This window comes from Limulus polyphemus, unplaced genomic scaffold (assembly GCF_000517525.1).
Source record: "Limulus polyphemus unplaced genomic scaffold, Limulus_polyphemus-2.1.2 Scaffold3000, whole genome shotgun sequence".
Classification (NCBI taxonomy): domain Eukaryota; kingdom Metazoa; phylum Arthropoda; class Merostomata; order Xiphosura; family Limulidae; genus Limulus; species Limulus polyphemus.
This window is the reverse complement of record NW_013668610.1, coordinates 56,660-75,166: the sequence shown is the minus strand read 5'-3', so window position 1 is coordinate 75,166 and position 18,507 is coordinate 56,660. Positions and strand designations below refer to the sequence as shown.

The 18,507-nt window shown below is 33.8% G+C and overlaps 1 protein-coding gene across 3 annotated transcripts in view; it reads right to left on the bottom strand.

The window, feature by feature from the left end:
* Window positions 1–18,507, bottom strand: part of LOC106468417 (putative polypeptide N-acetylgalactosaminyltransferase 9) — a 111,998-nt gene that overhangs the window by 68,539 nt on the left and 24,952 nt on the right. The window contains exon 1 of one of the 3 annotated variants that reach the window (XM_022396755.1): window positions 2,491–2,645. The exons of the other annotated variants lie outside the window; for them this stretch is intronic. The gene's annotated coding sequence lies outside the window, so the exon portion shown is untranslated. Of the gene's footprint in view, window positions 1–2,490; window positions 2,646–18,507 lie in introns of those variants that run through there. 3 annotated transcript variants of the gene reach the window in all.

Below are 18,507 nucleotides of genomic sequence, written 5' to 3'. Positions count from 1 at the left end.
CTTGCTACACTTTCTTTTCGTTGTTTCTGTACACCACCCGATTTTTTGCTACACCTTCTTTTCCTTCTTTCTGTACACCACCCGATTTTTGCTACACCTTCTTTTCCTTCTTTCTATACACAACCCGATTCTTGCTACACCTTCTTTTCCTTCTTTCTATACACAACCCGATTCTTGCTACACCTTCTTTCTGTTCACCACCTGATTTTTGCTACACTTTTTTTCCTTCTTTCTGTACACCACCCGATTCTTGCTACACCTTCTTTCTGTACACCACCCGATTCTTGCTACACCTTATTTCTGTACACCACCCGATTCTTGCTACATCTTCTTTCTGTACACCACCCGATTCTTGCTACACCTTATTTCTGTACACCACCCGATTCTTGCTACATCCTCTTTCTGTACACCACCCGATTCTTCCTACATCTTCTTTTCGTTCTTTTTGTACATCATCTAATTTTGTCTTCTCATAAAAACCCTTGAACAAGCTGACTCTTTCTATGCCATCTTACGTTCTTTTTTTTTCTATAGTAACTATGATTTGTCAGTGTTTTTACAATCTCTTTTCAATTACTTTGTTCCTTTGGTGGAATCCTGCACATTTTTCAATCGCTTTATGCTTCATACGTTATCTTATATTTCCTGATAAACCTTTAAAAAATTATAATAGTATCGACTGTATAAGGAAGTCTACCTCTTTTCGGATGCGTTCTGCTACTTCTGTCTTTCTATCCTCTACCTTACTTATCCCTCTATAATCTTGTCATCCTCTACTGGTCCTACTTGGGTTGTTTGCCTGTACCACGTTATTCTTTCTATCTTCAGTTTATATCCGTTTTGCCAGCTTAATGTTCTGTTTTCTATCTTAGCTATATAACTTGAAAAAATCGACTCTAGAAATGTCTATTTCAGTTCCTACTTTAAGAATAACCTAACCACACTCCTACATTTAATCTATTTTTGTGAACTTAACAACAAATTGACTCAAATGAATACAAATAAATATATAAGTATATTACTACAAAAGATTAATTTAAAAAAATCACAAAACGAGACACCACTTAAGGGTAAAATCGTTCTATATTTTGTACATTATGCTTTGATTTACAAAAGCGGCCATAATAATGAAAGCCAACTTGCTCTTATCAAAAACATTTCAAAAAAACATTTTATTAACAGTAGAAAATATTGTATGCTTGTTTCTTTAGTAAAATTGTTATAGTTACCAGAATAAAATTTACATAAATTGAATAATAATAATGAAAAACAAAAACAGAAAAATTGCGTCTATAGTGGCTAAGTAGAGCACCTACAGAAACATGATTTTATAACTTGTAAATATTTTCATTACGCGAAAATAGTCAAAAGCTCGATTCAATTGTACCATACGAGACCGATTTTCCAGTCACAGTTAAATAGATTTCTCTCGTAACAAACTTTGATATCTCTGGTTAGTCCTATTCCATTTTTGGCATTCTATTTTAATATAATAATTTAACTTTCTAAGTACACAAAATACATTATATTTGTTAAACTCTGATTAAAGCCTTATTATTTTTTACAGATATTTTAAAACCCTTTGCCCATTTACACATTAGACCACTGGTTCCTACACTGTTTTCACTGGCGACACCTTAATCCACATACCTTGGAACATAGTTTGGAAAAGAAGAAACATACTAGTCTGTGAGGTTCGTTTTTAAACAAATTTAGTTTCACTAAATTTCAATTATGGAAGGGGTTCCATATCTAGACGCCACCCTCAAAACAAAAAAAACTTGAAACGAAAGAGAGAAGAAAAAATCACAGGTAAGCTTATGATTTCAACGACACCTATAAAGTAAAATAAAGGTGAAAATAAGAAAAAACATAACCATTACAATATCAAAAAAATTGAGTCCCAATACGGAACTCTGGCATATCGGGACACGACGCTAACATCAAAACACCAGAAAAACCAGGAACAAAAAAGAAAAAGAAACTACATAAAATATTTCTCGGGTGCATCTATTAACAAAACGATACCCATAAAATAAACTATAAATGAAAATAACAACCGGAGTTCCAATACGGAACTCTTGCCTAAACTATTAATTTTCTGGTAATAATAACGAAAGAGAATCTCTATTGGCAAACTTCAAAGAGCATAACAACACATACAGCAACCATTGTGTGTGTTATAATAAACGTTACAGTGTTTGATAAGATCAACGCCGTCGGAGCTGGATATCAAATGGATAGGGGGGGGGGGTAGTCCTGGGACAAAAGAAGCAAGTGATGTTTGCTTACTTCAACAATAAGTGAATACTTTTATTGAATATCATCCGAATTTAAATTTTACATCCATGAATTATTCCCTCATTAATGACTACAGAATACAGAACTGCTTGCAATTACAACTGCACATATTTGTTCATTCACTACACGCCCAAATTTCAATCCAAGCAAAGTCAATCTATGTCAAATTAAAAGTTATTTGAATCTTACCTCCAACGCAACAAACGTCCTTTGGTCTTTATTCTTCCCAATGTTTAACGAAGGTAAACTCCGCTGCTTATAATTATCTTTACTTTTAAAGAAATGTACGTATACTGCTTTCATACGAGCAACAAGCACGTACACTGCACGGAAGTAGTGTATCATGCGTCACGGCTTGCACGAAGCACCATGAACAATAGACGAGTGTCACTATTTGACTGTCTCTTGCTGCAGCTCGCGAATCGGTCGAACATCTATCGTTAATTTACCCGTGATCCCTTGCGCGGAAAACGCCGAATGAAAAACTCTTGAATCTACAAAATGTAATCGATCAGGGGAAATAGTGGGCGGGAAAGTTACCAAAGCACATAGTTTAATTTATTATACTGCAATCTAATGTTTTAATACACTAAGTTATAAACAGAAAAATCTTTAAGCACAAACAATGAAACTTGATGATATGTATACTGTAAAGTAGCTTGCGTCTGTATATCTGTTGGTCCGTGACGAAAACTTTCCGACCTCTGATCACCATGAAACTTTCAGGAGTTCCTGGGTATGTCAGAAAGATTCTAAAACCCTCAGGTTTATTAATTTTGCCTATATTGACGAACTTGACAACCATTTTAATTTTACTTCTCGTAACTTACTGCCTTAGTGCTGGCGAATGATGCGCATGCACGCCGTCCCGCCATCCACATGAAGCCAATGTAAATGTCACTGTCAGATCCTGTTATCAATAAAACGGAATCAAACCGACTCTTTTAGTTAAGGTCAAGTGACGAATTATTTAAATTTCTTTATAATTACACCAAAAAATGATCGATTATAGCTGACTCAACATTGTACCAGAAACTATCATTTGATGTTATTTAATTATATAGGTATACATAATAAACTTTCTAATCTTTCTCAACTCCGATGAAAAATTTTTTGATGAATAAAATTGAGGATAGTAAGAATACTTCTCAACACAAAATTACCAATATTAATAATATTAAAGTCGTAGGATAATACTACGAGAAGTCAAATGTATATTCGTCTTTGTATTTTCATAAACGCGATTATTGATATAATGGGCGTTTATCTAAAGACAGATGGCAGCACTGTATATCCTAATGCAGTGCTTCTCAACCTTTTCCAGCATCATTTACCCCTACAAGTTTTTCACTCTCCCCAGTTAAAAAAAAAAGTAAAAAAAGTACTAAATTAAAATGAAAAATTCTTTATTGTAACTTAAATATCCATCAAACTACAACCACTGACCCCTGGGAGAATCATTCACCCAGTTGAAAAGCATTGTCCTAATAAAAACTATCCTATCTAAAGTGTTAGCAAATAAACTGAAACATACCAATGATACCAGATCTCACAGTTTTACAACCGTATGTGATTTATGGATGCAGATTACTTAGATTAAGAGAAAATTAGCTGCGCCTCTTATATTACAACGTTAAAAACAGTTTGATCAATAAATACCGAAGAGTTATGGAATTGAGTGACAACGACAAATGATTCTTAGTGTTAGATAAATCATGAGGCAGATGTTGTAGTTTACCGGATGTTATTGTATCTTCTTGATGTCACAATACGTTTTAGGTAGATCCATTTTTATTAATTGAAGGATCAGAACTCGAACACCACTTCTTAACGTGATTAACAATTTTTTTCAACTTTCTTTAATTGGTCAAATGATGCTGGTTTCACTCTATATTCATTTTAGTTTTTCTCTAATCTATGCATATTGCAGTAACTTGTTAATTTCAACGTACGTGTGTATACTATTGTAAAACATCACAACAAAATAGTGGTGTATTATCTTCTTAAAAGTTACAGCTGTTAAAGTAAGGAAGAATATTTTTAAAACATGTACAACGTTTCCATCCCTGGTGCGATCATTCCGAAGTACAAATGTAAAGGTTTTAGTATTTTAAATCAACGTATTCTTCCTTACTGTAAAAGCTGTAACTTGTAATAAAATAATACTCATAATCAGTAAATAAACTCAAAACGAAGCTATTAAAACTGATATGTACAAACTCTTGAAATTATGTCCGGAGGAGTCGTGTATGTGTACCTCAAACTAGCATTACATAAACCCATTATCATCTTGATTTGTAGTTCTTGCGTTTGTAATACTTCAAGGTGCTACACATAACCAGTACGCGATATATAGTTTGAAAACGTATTATCAATTTCGGTGAATTAATGGAGAAACAAACAAGTCTCGTAATTAACCCGTTTTTTAATTCTACAAGTAAAATAATTCACAATAGTATACGATACTCTTGAATATCGGGGCCAGTCACAAAGACTCCAGAGTTTAAATGGATTTTGTTTTATCACATACTCTTGTTGTTGCTGTTATCTCTTTACTATTATTTTCATTGTATTACAATGGATACGTATATTTAGTAATTTCTCCCACACTGATTCATCAACCAGTATTCCAGTGAAATCACAAAGACAACGTTCACATCCACAGTAATGATTAAACGGAACACGAATCTTACTGTTTGCTAAACTTCTCAACTTCTGACAGTTCGTACCCAAACCAGCACTATTCAGAAATCACAAAGACAACGTTCATATCCACTGTAATGATTAAACGGAACACCAATCTTACTGTTTGCGAAACATCTCAACTTCTGACAGTTCGTACCCAAACCAGCACTATTCAGAAATCACAAATACAACGTTCATACCCACTGTAATGATTAAACGGAACATGAACCTTACTGTTTGCTAAACTTCTCAACTTCTGACAGTTCGTACCCAAACCAGCACTATTCAGAAATCACAAATACAACGTTCATATCCACTGTAATGATTAAACGGAACATGAACCTTACTGTTTGCTAAACTTCTCAACTTCTGACAGTTCGTACCTAAACCAGCCCTATTCAGAAATCACAAATACAACGGTCATATCCACTGTAGTGATTAAACGGAACACCAATCTTACTGTTTGCGAAACATCTCAACTTCTGACAGTTCGTACCCAAACCAGCACTATTCAGAAATCACAAAGACAATGTTCATATCCACTGTAATGATTAAACGGAACACGAATCTTACTGTTTGGTAAACTTCTCAGCTTCTGACAGTTCGCACCCAAACTAGCACTATTCAGAAATCACAAAGACAACGTTCATATCCACTGTCAAAAATAATATGAACCTAATTCTTTGCGAGAATTTTCAGCCCTTTAAACTACATACCAAAAAAAGCATATTTTAGAATTTACGAGGATAACCTTCATATCCACGGTGATATATTTTTGTTTGTTTCTTATAAAGCCAAAGCCACACAGATCTGTGCTGAGCCCACCGCTGGTATAGAAACCCGGTTTTTAGCGTTAAGCCTTCAGACTTATCGCTAAGCCATTATGGGGCTAGCTATCCACAGTGATGATCAAATCTAACACGAATCTTACCTTTTGTGAAACTTATCAATCTCTGAAAAGTTCATATCACAAATTAGCATTCTAAAATAATACGTTTTAGAGATTGGTCCATTGATTTTTCTCCAAAGCCGTGTAATTAAAGAAATAAATAAAATTCAGTAAACAAATAAATTAGATTTGTTTTTGACAAAAAAAAAACCTAGATACAAAGAAAAAAATCACATTGTTTTAAACATTCGACAACATGCATCAGTGGTTTATAAAATCGGTAATCTTGAAACAGATTATACAAAACAGGAGTATCCAGGTTTAAGATTTGTAAAACTTTTCGTTGATGTAAAAAAAAGTTACAGATAAAGTACAGTCTATATGTATAGCACCTAGCACATGCACTCTGTTTTACATAATTGCCTCGTGATTGTTATGGTAACTAGTGACATGGGCATACAGTTTCGGCCAGTTGCAACAGAATTTAAATATTCACAATAACAAATTTTCATTTAAGTTCAATTTGATTACTTGAAAACCTTGGTGGATATCACTTGTAGGATAAACAATAAACATTCGAATATCTGAGGTGTCAATCGGGTTATGGAGAAAATAATGATAAATCAATAGTGTAAGAATCGATTCCGAAAAAAACCCTTCGATTACTGGAAGACTTGATGCTTATCGTGTTAAAGATGTGAAAGATACACGTGTTCGTTAAACATTCAACCTTTTGACATGCGAGATCAAGGAAAATATAAACAACAAATAAATAGTATAAAAATTGCTTGTGTAAGATCCTTGAGTCACGAGCAGGACCGTTTTATCCAATGGGCAAAGGGGGTAGTTGCACAAAGCTCACCTCGCGCGCGCGCGAGAGAGAGAGAGAGATGATTTGGAAACCACTTGGAAAGGTAATGAAAAGGTAATTATAGATACTCCCTTCCAATGTTAAACAGCAAATGTAAGTTATTAAGATAAATTGTATTGTAAATCATTAGTCTGCTCCAACTGTTATTTTTGCTTAAAGGTTTCAGAGCGCCAAGCAACGAAGGCTATATATATTCCACGCCAAACATATTTTCTTATTCAAATAACATCAAGTAAACTAAATGAAAAATAAATGGTAACTGTATAAGATAAAGTAAGACAAGTTATAAAACGTTATTCTTACAAAGTTAAAATATTAAATACTGTTTTAAAAATTATGGCCCTTAAATAGCTAAAAAAATCATGATAAATTTGCACAACTTCACCGTTTCCCATTAAACTGTCCAATGTTGAAAAGATACTATGAATTAAATACAGCATGTCTAAAATAATGCCACCAATGTGCAACTAACTGGAATGTTCATACATTGGTGGGCCACTCCTTTGAAGTAGAAAACGATAAATCATAAGACAATGGCCAATGTTGGAGCCTTGTCAGGACAACTTCCTTCTTCCTAATATGGCGCAAAATATACGGCTAATCAATGATGATTGGTTTGATCTGGAAAAACTTGTGTTGAGATCATCTCAAATTTCCTGCCAACTGGCACGAAGCTTAACCATGAAACCCATAAATCGAGCAGGCAAAAGATTGATATTACCAGTAGAGGCCGATTTGGTTGTGATGTCAGCAAACGCGCTTCCTCGGATACCGACAGGACCAGGAATCCAGAAGAAAAATGGATGAATAAAGATGACACTGGAAATAGGGTTAGTCGTTTGTGGATATACATGAGAATTGGTAAAAACAGACGTCAAATGATTATAGAACCTTCAGAAAACTAATTGAGGTGGTATAATTAGTGTACCGTTTAGCTTCCATATTAATCCTGGGCAAGTGAGATTACATACTACTCAACAACAAAGGAAATTGATAAGGAAAATCCCATGAGCGGCAAAGATGACAACCACACAGTTATCTGATTTAAGAAAGAGGATTTCTAATAAATGTCAGAAATCGAGGAACGGGAATTGTTGGAAATGATGACTATGTGTAAATACAGTCGATAGGTAGGTGGTCGTTTACTGGTTTGTTTGGTTCTTGTTGGTAAAGTAGTTATAAAAATAAATTAAAAGTTTACTGACAACTGATCTCACCTACCATGTAACGTTCTAACCTGCAAAGAGCTCAAACCATGGGACAGCATAGCAACTACACGGTTTCGTTGGCACTGTATATAACACCAGTACCAGACGTAGTGTCTATATTATGTACTGGGGACGTCTGATAACTATCAACCAGTTAAGCAAAACCACAAGCAACCAGCCGGCTGACCCTGAAAAGGCCATCTTAGACCCAAGGACCTCTAGTCTACAGGAACTCAAAGCTATGGCTGTGTACTGCAGAGACCCAAACACCATACAACTACCAGAATCCTTTTCACCCCTTCACGAGTAGCCATCATAGGCAGATGTTTGGATCTCAGAAAAGGTAAGCTTACAAGTAGAATCTTCCCAGAGAGGTCCTCTCGCCACGTCGAGAGGTGCTCCAAGTAACAAGACAGATTTTCAGACTTAGTAATGTTTACAGTTTTTGAAAGCATTACATCAGACCATTCCGACACCTAGATAATCACAACTTTATTTCAGGCTTCACTTTAGACCAAAACAAGAACGTTAGGTAGTATTAGAAAACTGAACAGAGCTGAAATGAGTTTCTTCACTGCTTTCTACGAAAAATGTTTATAGTTACTAATCAATAATAAAAAAAAACAACAACACAGGCTTCATATCAGGTAACCAGAATAACGACACTGAAACAACATTATGCTCGAGATGACTGATGCCTGACATATGCATTACCAAATGCCCTCAACCTTACCTGAATTTTTTTAATGCATATCATGTGCGTTTTTAGCCATCAGTACGACTTTCAATACATAAACGTATCTATAACTCGCACATACGTTAGTTCTTTCTCATCTTATGGTGAAAAGGAGATTCAACACAATTTTATAAATACCACTTGTATATGGCTGAAATATGAATTAATCCTTCTTCTATGCTATAGGTTTTAATGATATTCACCATACTCCTATTAATAAGTCAATCTAAAATTGCTTCTTTTAATACATGAATAATAATAGATTGAAGCATAGAAGAAAATATAAATAATAATAGATTGAAGCATAGAAGAAAATATGAATAATAATAGATTGAAGCATACAAGAAAATATAAATAATACTTCTTTTTAATAGAAGAACGATTATAAGAAGTTTCACAAGCATAGAATAAAATATAAAAGTTTTTTTAATACAGTAATTTTTAAAAGGGTTTCACGAACAGTCTGCAGTCATAAAATGTTTCAAGTGATCATGGCAAACATGCATTTAATATTAGCAGGATAATCTGCAAGTTTTAAATGTCACTGTCGTCCAACAAATGAACATGCTTTACGAAGAGTTCCCTGTTATACATTAAAGTTGACAGCCGTAACTTTACAAATTATGTACTGTCACTGGGCTATTGTTTGTTGTTGTTTTCGTTTATTTTTTGACAATTCAAATAAGTTTTAGGAAACTGAAAACCATACAAGTATAGTAATGGTTGAATAATATGTCAAAACTTGCACATAAAGATTATGATTGGATTGATCTTAACACTAGAATAAACCACTCTGATGTCAGTTTACTACTATCCACAATTACGACAATCAGATACGGCATGTGCATACTATACAGAAAATGGCGGTAAGGTTCAAAACGAAAATCTCGCCCATTTGTACACATTTTTCTTATGTTAGTGACGCTTTATGATCTAACAAGTAACATTAGCGATCAGATTTACATTAAAGAAAAAAAGCTGATGAAATATCCACGGTTTTACGTTCTGTGGTACCAAAATAATCGAAACTTTAAAATGTCAGTGAATTAGAGTTCTCAAACGTTTCAAAAGAAGCGGGGTTTAGCATGGCCTGGTGGTTAAGGCGCTTGACTATCAATATGCGGGTCAAGGGGTCGAAACCCGTTGATGAACATGCTCGCCTATTTAGTCATAGGAGTATTACAGCGTGGCGGTCGATCCTACTATTCGTTGGCAAAGAGTAGCCCATGTCATGGTGGTGTTGACTAGCTGCCTTGACTTCACAATTAGTTACAGCTAGTGCAGATAGCCCTCGTGCGGTTTTGCGTGAAATTCAACAAACAAAATAAGTGTTAAAATTCTATACTCACTATCATCATAGACGTGATAAAGGCTTAAAACGTTTGACAAAGTTACAGATCAGTGCATGGAACTGTCTTCTTCTAAATCTAGTGAATGAGTCACAATTAATAATCCCTAATTACTAGGTTTTTAACATTTATTCTGGGAATTTTAAATATTTAACATCTAAACAAAAGATGTTTTATATATATATATATATATATATTACAATATTTTTAAGAACAAATTAACTTTAAATAAAATATATATTTTAAAGAACCTCGTGAATGTCAGTTTCTACGCCACACATAGATCATTTGACGAATAGACGAGGCAAGTAAACTTTATATTTATTTATTTTTATTTTGCTATTTTCAAGTAAAACTCAAAACTGGCACGGACTTTCAATGTAAGTTCAAATACACAAACTGAATTATTCCATTTTGTAGACTTTTAATTGCATAATACATAAAAAAAATTCGAACATATTTAAATATAGAAATCCTCCCTCTATTTTAAAAAAGACTGATGTGTAATTACAAAATTATTAGTATGCATTACGCAGTATTTTGACAAAGTTCATTGTTGCAAAATCCAGATAAATGTATACAAGAAAACTGGTTTCTACTCGTGAGCTGTGAAATTATCCTGTACATACGAGCCAATACTGTTATTATAACTTTTTAATTTTTTTTGTCAAACAGTAGTATAAACAGAGGTATAATGTTGAATCACGAACACTAAATAACATATGATTTGTCAGTTACCATTCACCAGTGTAATAGACTTTTCTTTTTCAAATAGCTTTAGAAACAAAATTAATTTCCCATCCAAATACACAAATAAAAACGACCTTATATCTCTGAAAAAAAAAAACAACACGTACACATATATTCACACACACACACACACACACACACATATATATACATGTAGAACGTGAACATTCTGTGATTCGTATCACGTTCTACCCGTTATGAATAAAATGGATAGGCAGTTAGGCCTAACGTCCAAGACAGGACACACCGTTTCCGACACATTTCTTCATTCCTATATAATGAATATATAACACGTGGGTCAATCATTGTCGCCCGAGGCTATAAAGGTTCACTTTTACTCCGTCATACATTAGGTAACAATGCTTGAACATAATTTATATACTAATAAGTTAGCAGACAACGATTTATAGGCATAATGAAGTAATTTATTATGGTGGAACATACTACATGTTTCGACGAAACGTTAGCCTGTCTTCTTCTGAAGACATATAGCATGTTTCAACATAAATAAATCACTTCATTATACCTATAAATCGTTGTCTGCCAACTTATTGATATATTAGCATCATATGCTTCCTTACTCAAGCATAATTTATATATACTGTGCAGGCAGGTGTATTACTTACGATTTGAAAAGACAAGAGAATTAGAAGATAGATATTACAAAGACTTCAGTATCACTTATAGGTTAGGAAAGCAACACAGAATAGTTACAAGTTTCGTTACTGTGTTTCCTAGTAGCAGTTGTTCAAATTGGACAATTTCGCTAACTTGCAGGTAGGACCAGAGTCTGTCATATTAACTTGACATCACACGTGCGCTATTTATAGACATGATAAACAATTTCTCCTTTGACAACGAATTTTATGACGTAACTACAGAACAAACAATATCAAAACAAGATTTTGGACTTGTAAATTAAAGATAAAACCTGTTACATTAAAATTCTAAAGAAATAATTTGAGGTAGTCCTAGAGGAATTGAAAAAAATGAGTTAGCTCCCAAGACCTAGGATGTTTTAAAGTTAAAATCATCAAGTGTAATATTAATTCTTTAACTGAGATTAGAGTTAAACAGTTACATAAACTCAATGGCCAGAAAAAGCATACACGTGAGTACAAGTTCTTACAACACCCAGATGATGTTATTAATAATGTATCAGACTACCATTTGTCTGATGATGAGAAAAGGGTCTTAGTGTTACAATTTTCTAGGGGTTTTGATACTTTCTTACAATAATTGTCCAAATGTCAAAAATATGGGTGCACACCCACTGAACAAGTTTTAAACTCAAGTCACTCAAGCGCCCTCGGGGTGTTACAATTTGTTAGACATAGAAAAAAACAGTAACTTAAGCAAGAACGAAACCCAGGCTTTGAAAATTGTAAGGACATTGTAATCACTAAACCTAATATAGGTAATGGGCTCGTGGTTTTAAATAAATACAAGTTTGTAGAAATAAGGAGTATATCTCACGAAAGCCAAACTTACGAAATACCATTTGAAGTTTGGGTGGGTGGGGGTAGAGAGACTATCATAAAAAAAGAAACTTACCAAAAAATCAGTCCAACAGGCTCATAGCATATGGTTTTACATGTAAGTCCCAAGATTCACAAACAGGAATGTCCAGTTGGACCAACTGTTTGTAGTGTAGACATTTGTAATCAACGATTAGAAAGATCCCCCCCCCCAAAAAAAGTTTGTACAGAATGAATTTTCTGCTAAGGATAGTTTCGAATTAGTCAGTAGCTTAAAGCAGACTGAGTTTAATGATGTTCATTATGATATCAAGTCATTGTTTACAAACATATACCTCTAAACGAAACTATTGTCAAGAATAAAATTATACTGGGCATAACTAATGATGTTTTTAAAACTATTTTGCAACGAAACAATCACATCTTATGACTATGTTACAGCTTTATTTTATTTTCACAAATTTAAAATATAATCTGTGATATAGAGGCCTAATACGTTATTTGATTCGCTTACTTATGTAAGGATTTTTGTATTGTTTTGTGTATTCATCCCTACCTTGTTTCTGTACTTGTTAGAATGGCTAATTACCATAGGTTTGTAACATTGATTCTGTGGCTACTTATGTAAGGATTTTTGTATTGTTTTGTGTATTCATCCCTACCTTGTTTCTGTACTTGTCAGAATGGCTAATTACCATACTGGATATAACTAATGATGTTTTTAAAACTATTTTGCAACGAAACAATCACATCTTATGATTATGTTACAGATTTATTTTATTTTCACAAATTTAAAATATAATCTGTGATATAGAGGCCTAATGCGTTATTTGATTCGCTGCGCCCTATGTTGTGAGCTATAGTTTCGCCTACTCATGGCTCATCAGGACAGTTAAGGTAATCAAACCAGAGAAATACAATTAGACTTCTTATAATTGGAATGTAAATGTAATAATTATGGGGCTTTGATACTTTTTAACTCACCATATAATAACTTAAGGTGATTTCAATGTATGAATAATACTATAGCATTTCGCCTAATTTATTATTCGATATTATACAACGGACCAACTGTTTAATGATTATACTACAGGTTCATTTTCACCAAAGATAAAATTTTAAATATAAATTGTGACGGAGGTAACTATATGATGAGTTAAAAAATAGAAGACTTAAAACTGCCATAAATGACATTTTATGTTCAACGCAAAGCAATATGTGAAAAGATTGGGGGAGTGGCTATGACATCCAGTTATACTCTTGATCATGGTAAACTTTAAAGTTTTTTTTAAATGGTAAAAAGCCCAATATAAAGTTTACTGTTGAAAATCAACAGAATGACAAACTAGTTTTTAGGTGTTCATGTCTTAAATAACCAGGACATATTTACCACTAAAAAGCATCAAACTCGCTTTCACTGGTTTCCATTCATGTTTTGAAAGTTTCATTCCTTAACTTTTTAAATAAAATCCTTAATACAGAGCTTTTAAAATATGAAATCAAAACCTTTTTGGGGCAAATTATAACATTAAACAAAAGAAATTGTTGTTCCTAAATAGAATACTCAACACCAAAACTGAAAACTAAATACCCCATCTGTTATATTGGATGTTCCGAAGAAAACTGCAATCATACTTAAAAGAAAAAATATATCCACAAACTTAGTTAAAACGTGTACACGAGTTCACGGACCTGAGGTGGAATCTGGGATGTATTTGATCAACAATTAGAAGGCTCTGCAATCGAATAAAAAAACACTATATTGTTTGTATTTGTTAAGCAAAAAAGCTATACAATAGGCTATCTGTACTGTGCCCACCACAGGTACCGAACCCTGATTTTTAGCGTTATACGCCCTCAGACTTAACGCTCAGGCACCAACACCGCAAAGTAGTATTACTATCCACTGTCCAAACGAATGTGATTTTGTTCCTATTTCGAGTTTTTCTGCGTCATTATCCATTCCTAAGAATTTCCCTTAAAATTCTAGAATTCGGGGTCAGCAGTGGAAGGGGGAGGGTCTTGGTTGGGCTAAAGCTACCCTGTAGCCCATGCACCCAACGAACATTGCTTACTAAAAACGCTGGTTCACTTCCAAATCACTATAGTTAGTATTTGTGTCCATGTTTTTCTAGCTCCCCCTCATCGAGAAGAGGCTGGCGTCATCCTTACTAGATTCTCTTGCCCAGCTAAAAAAAACCCGGATCTTAATCAGAAGATGATGAGTTCATTACGAGTCTACTACTACATTTTCAACTGTGAAAACGTAAAGAAGAGAACACAAAGTGAACTTCAATCATTGAATATGAGGTGGACTAAAAATTCAACGACAGGGTGTATAATATACAATATTGTTAAGAAAATGAGATTTTCACGCTACTTTCTTAAGCTTTCCATCTTTGCAGTGGAAGCCTAGAAAAATAAAACAAATATAATATTAAAAAAAAAAAAATAAACTATGCCGGCACAGTTAAGAGACCCATTTGATAAGGTTATACTTTATGGCTAATGTATACAAATATTATCGAATATGAGGGAACATACTACATTGTGATTTCAACATCACGCCACTGTAAACATCTTGATAAGATTCGTTCCAAATAACCGTTAATAATTTAACAGCATTAGTCAAGTTTCTGCTGTTTGCTAAAAGCGCCGCTAACACACGATTGATCAGTCGTTAAAAGTAAGGCACGAAAAGTATTACAAGTTTCGCCCTTATTTCTAAACATTACCTGAAGAACAAACTATCGGAATGCCTTGTGATTTCCTTTTAACTAGAGAAATACTCATCAGGATGCGCCAGTTACCCAAGTTTGATAAGAAAGCCAAGCCCAGTACGACAAGTAGAATGACTCCAGAAGCTATTAGTAAATGCATACTCAGCATTACATCTATCTTTGGTTGTATATGTGCGTATTTTATTACAATCCAAGGAACAGTAAATTTGAAAAACATCAGAACGACGTTGTGAGCAAATTCTAGATATTATATATTGAAATTCAAGATTATGCACAATATGCAATAATAACAATAAAACGCACACAGGCATAAAGGGTAGTTATTTTTAATGGGTATATTGTAACTTACATCTGGATTTAGTAACAACGTATAAATTGTGAACATTAACTTCATCCAACAAATGCAAATACAGAAAATCAAGGCATAAGTAAGAAACAGAGGCAGAAAATCAATGCATAAGTAAGAAACAGAGGCAGAAAATCAATGCATATGTAAGAAACAGACGCAGAAAATCAAATGAGGTATTTCGAATGGTATAGAAGTTGGTCAGGTCTAAAATTAGTACAGAAATAGGTACATTAATATCTGATCTCCAGGAAAGTATAGTCCTGCAACTTGAATTCTTCAAACGTAATAAATTATATATATAAAACTTCCATATAAGAGTTTGACTGACAATTATATAAAAGTTCATAAGTTTAGAAACAGTTTTAATTTACAAACATTAAAAAATCATGATATTTTTTACCTGCTGGAATGTCACGGGTGAAGCAATTACAAGCACCTTCTGGGACTGATAAATATTCCCAGTTTTAAAGTTAGTTTCAATACCTCTTCAAATATTAGGTCGTCAAGAAATTGATGTCGCGTTTTGGAACACTTTCATTAACCACCACCTCATAAACGTACATCACGTATAATAGTTAAACGAACCGCCTAAACGTCACGTTAGTGTAGCCTATATAATGTGTAAAGTTTAGTATACTCTTATCCCGTATAGTGATGGCACACGACGAGAAACACATTCGGCATGTAATGCTGTTTCAATACAAGAAGGGAGACAACGCCTATGTAGCCACAAAGAATATCAAAGATGTTTATGGAAATGTTTTCAACGTTCGTAAGTCTCAACGATGGTTCAGAAAATTTTGTTCAAGCGACTTTAGCCTTGGAAACTGTGATGGCAGGGGCCGACATATTGGAATTGATATTGATGCTCTGAAGACACTTGTTGAGTCTAACCTAAGACAACACACTCGTAATATGGCACCGAATTCGCACGTCTCTCATGAAACAATACGTAAACATCTAAGGAGTATGATAAAATTCCATAAACAAGGTGTTTGGGTGCCTCACGAACTCTTCTGGCGCGTAGTGCGCCTGTACTATTTTTGGACAGAATTGTCACAGGTGACGAAAATTGGATTCTCTATGCGAATATTTACGCTGTTTTTGGCTCAGTTCTGGACAAAAACCACTTTCGACCCCAAAACCGCGGACTCCATCTGCAGATAGTAATGCTTTGCATTTAGTGGGACATCAAAGGAGTAATTCATTTCGAACTCATCAATCCACAGCGAACTGTCTATGCAGAGATTTATGGTCAATAACTGGAACGTTTTAAATCAAGCTCTTCAACAGAAACGCCCTTCACTCGTCAATCGGAAAGGTGTTCTCCACGACAATGGACTTCCACATGTGGCACGTTTGACGCAACACAATATTATAGATTTGGGTTTCGAAGTTCTCCCCTACCCCCACCCCAATATTCTCCAGATATGGCACCATCAGATTAACATCTTTTTCGTTCGCTAAAACACCATCTTAATGGGAAAAAGTATACATATGTGGAAGGTGTTAAAGAGAACATCGACATATTTTATGTTTCAAACCCAAGTGATTTCTTTCATCAGGGCATTAACAACCTGATTGTAAGATGGAAAAGCATAATCGATAAAAATGGAGCCTATTTCATTCAAATATACAAGTTGTTCGGGTTTTTTTTCATCTAAAAAAAGGGAACAATTTCTTTACGACCTAATATTTCATATTCTTAAAATATGGAAAAACCTATAAATGTTGTACATTCCAGTTTTGTTTCTTTATCCTCTAACTTTCACAAAAAATAATGTATTTTATATTAATGCATGTCAGGTCCATATAACTGAAAGGTTCCACTTGTACCAAGTTCTACTAAGGCCCAATCTGTTTATCAATTTGGTATGGCTTATTCTGAGAGACTGACCGTCACATCACAACGTCCCCACGGCTGAAAGGGCAAGTACGTTCGGTGACGGAGATTCGAACGCGCGATTCCTCAGATTGCGAGTCAATCGCCTTAACCACCAGGCCCTTGTTTATCGAAATGATCCAAGTGAAACAGTTCCATGCACAGAGGTGATTGCAAACTATGCAAATTGCAAGTACTACAGACGTCATTGTAGTCTCGTTTCCTGTGCGAATAATATTTAATGATAAGAAATAAAGATGAAAACAATATTTAGCCCCTTTTCCGCTTGTTAACTGAATTTTTAAATTTCCTAAAAATAATCCAATTTCTGTGAAACTTGAATCTAATTAGGGAGCTGATATTTTTGTTAGACGTATGTTGTGAATAATCCAAGCAAAGTAAATGAAACGACATATAATACACATCTTAGACTTTTGTCAATCTAATTAGGGAGCTGATATTTTTCTTAGACGTATGTTGTGAATAATCCAAGCAAAGTAAATGAAACGACAAATAATACACATCTTAGACTTTTGTGAATCTAATTAGGGAGCTGATATTTTTCTTAGACGTATGTTGTGAATAATCCAAGCAAAGTAAATGAAACGACATATAATACACATCTTAGACTTTTGTCAATCTAATTCCATCATCCACTTGCAACAGTCGTCTTTTTATTTAAAAAAAAAACGTTTTTTATTCTTTATTCTACGTTTAACATGGTCGTTGTTGGATATGGTTGATACGACATTACTGTGTATTATTAATATTAACACAGTTTTATCATGTTTATTTATGAATGCGCAGTTTAAATGATAATAAAAAAAAAGCCTGTGTAAGTTATATGACCTTAATAGAAATCTTATCTATTAAAAGTAAACAAATGATAATAACTGATTCCACCCTCAAATGCAAAGCCTGTCACCAATGGTGCAAAATAACGCTGAAAAAAGGTCACGTTACATTATCAAGATTCATTTGTATTGCCCGAAAAAAAAATCCAATAAAATTTGTACACTGCAGTAACATTCCAAAACTAAACTCTTTTAATAGGGACTTTTTCAACAATTTTATCATTACGAGTTATATTCAAATCCGCTTAACTTATTTTTACTTCTGAAAACTCTTTATTATAGGATACACATGTATAAAATTTACGGTTAAAATGTTTCACCAGGTTAACCATAGATACATTAATACGGATATATTAAACTCAACTGTTATTGAATAGTTACATGTATATATATATATATATATATATATATATA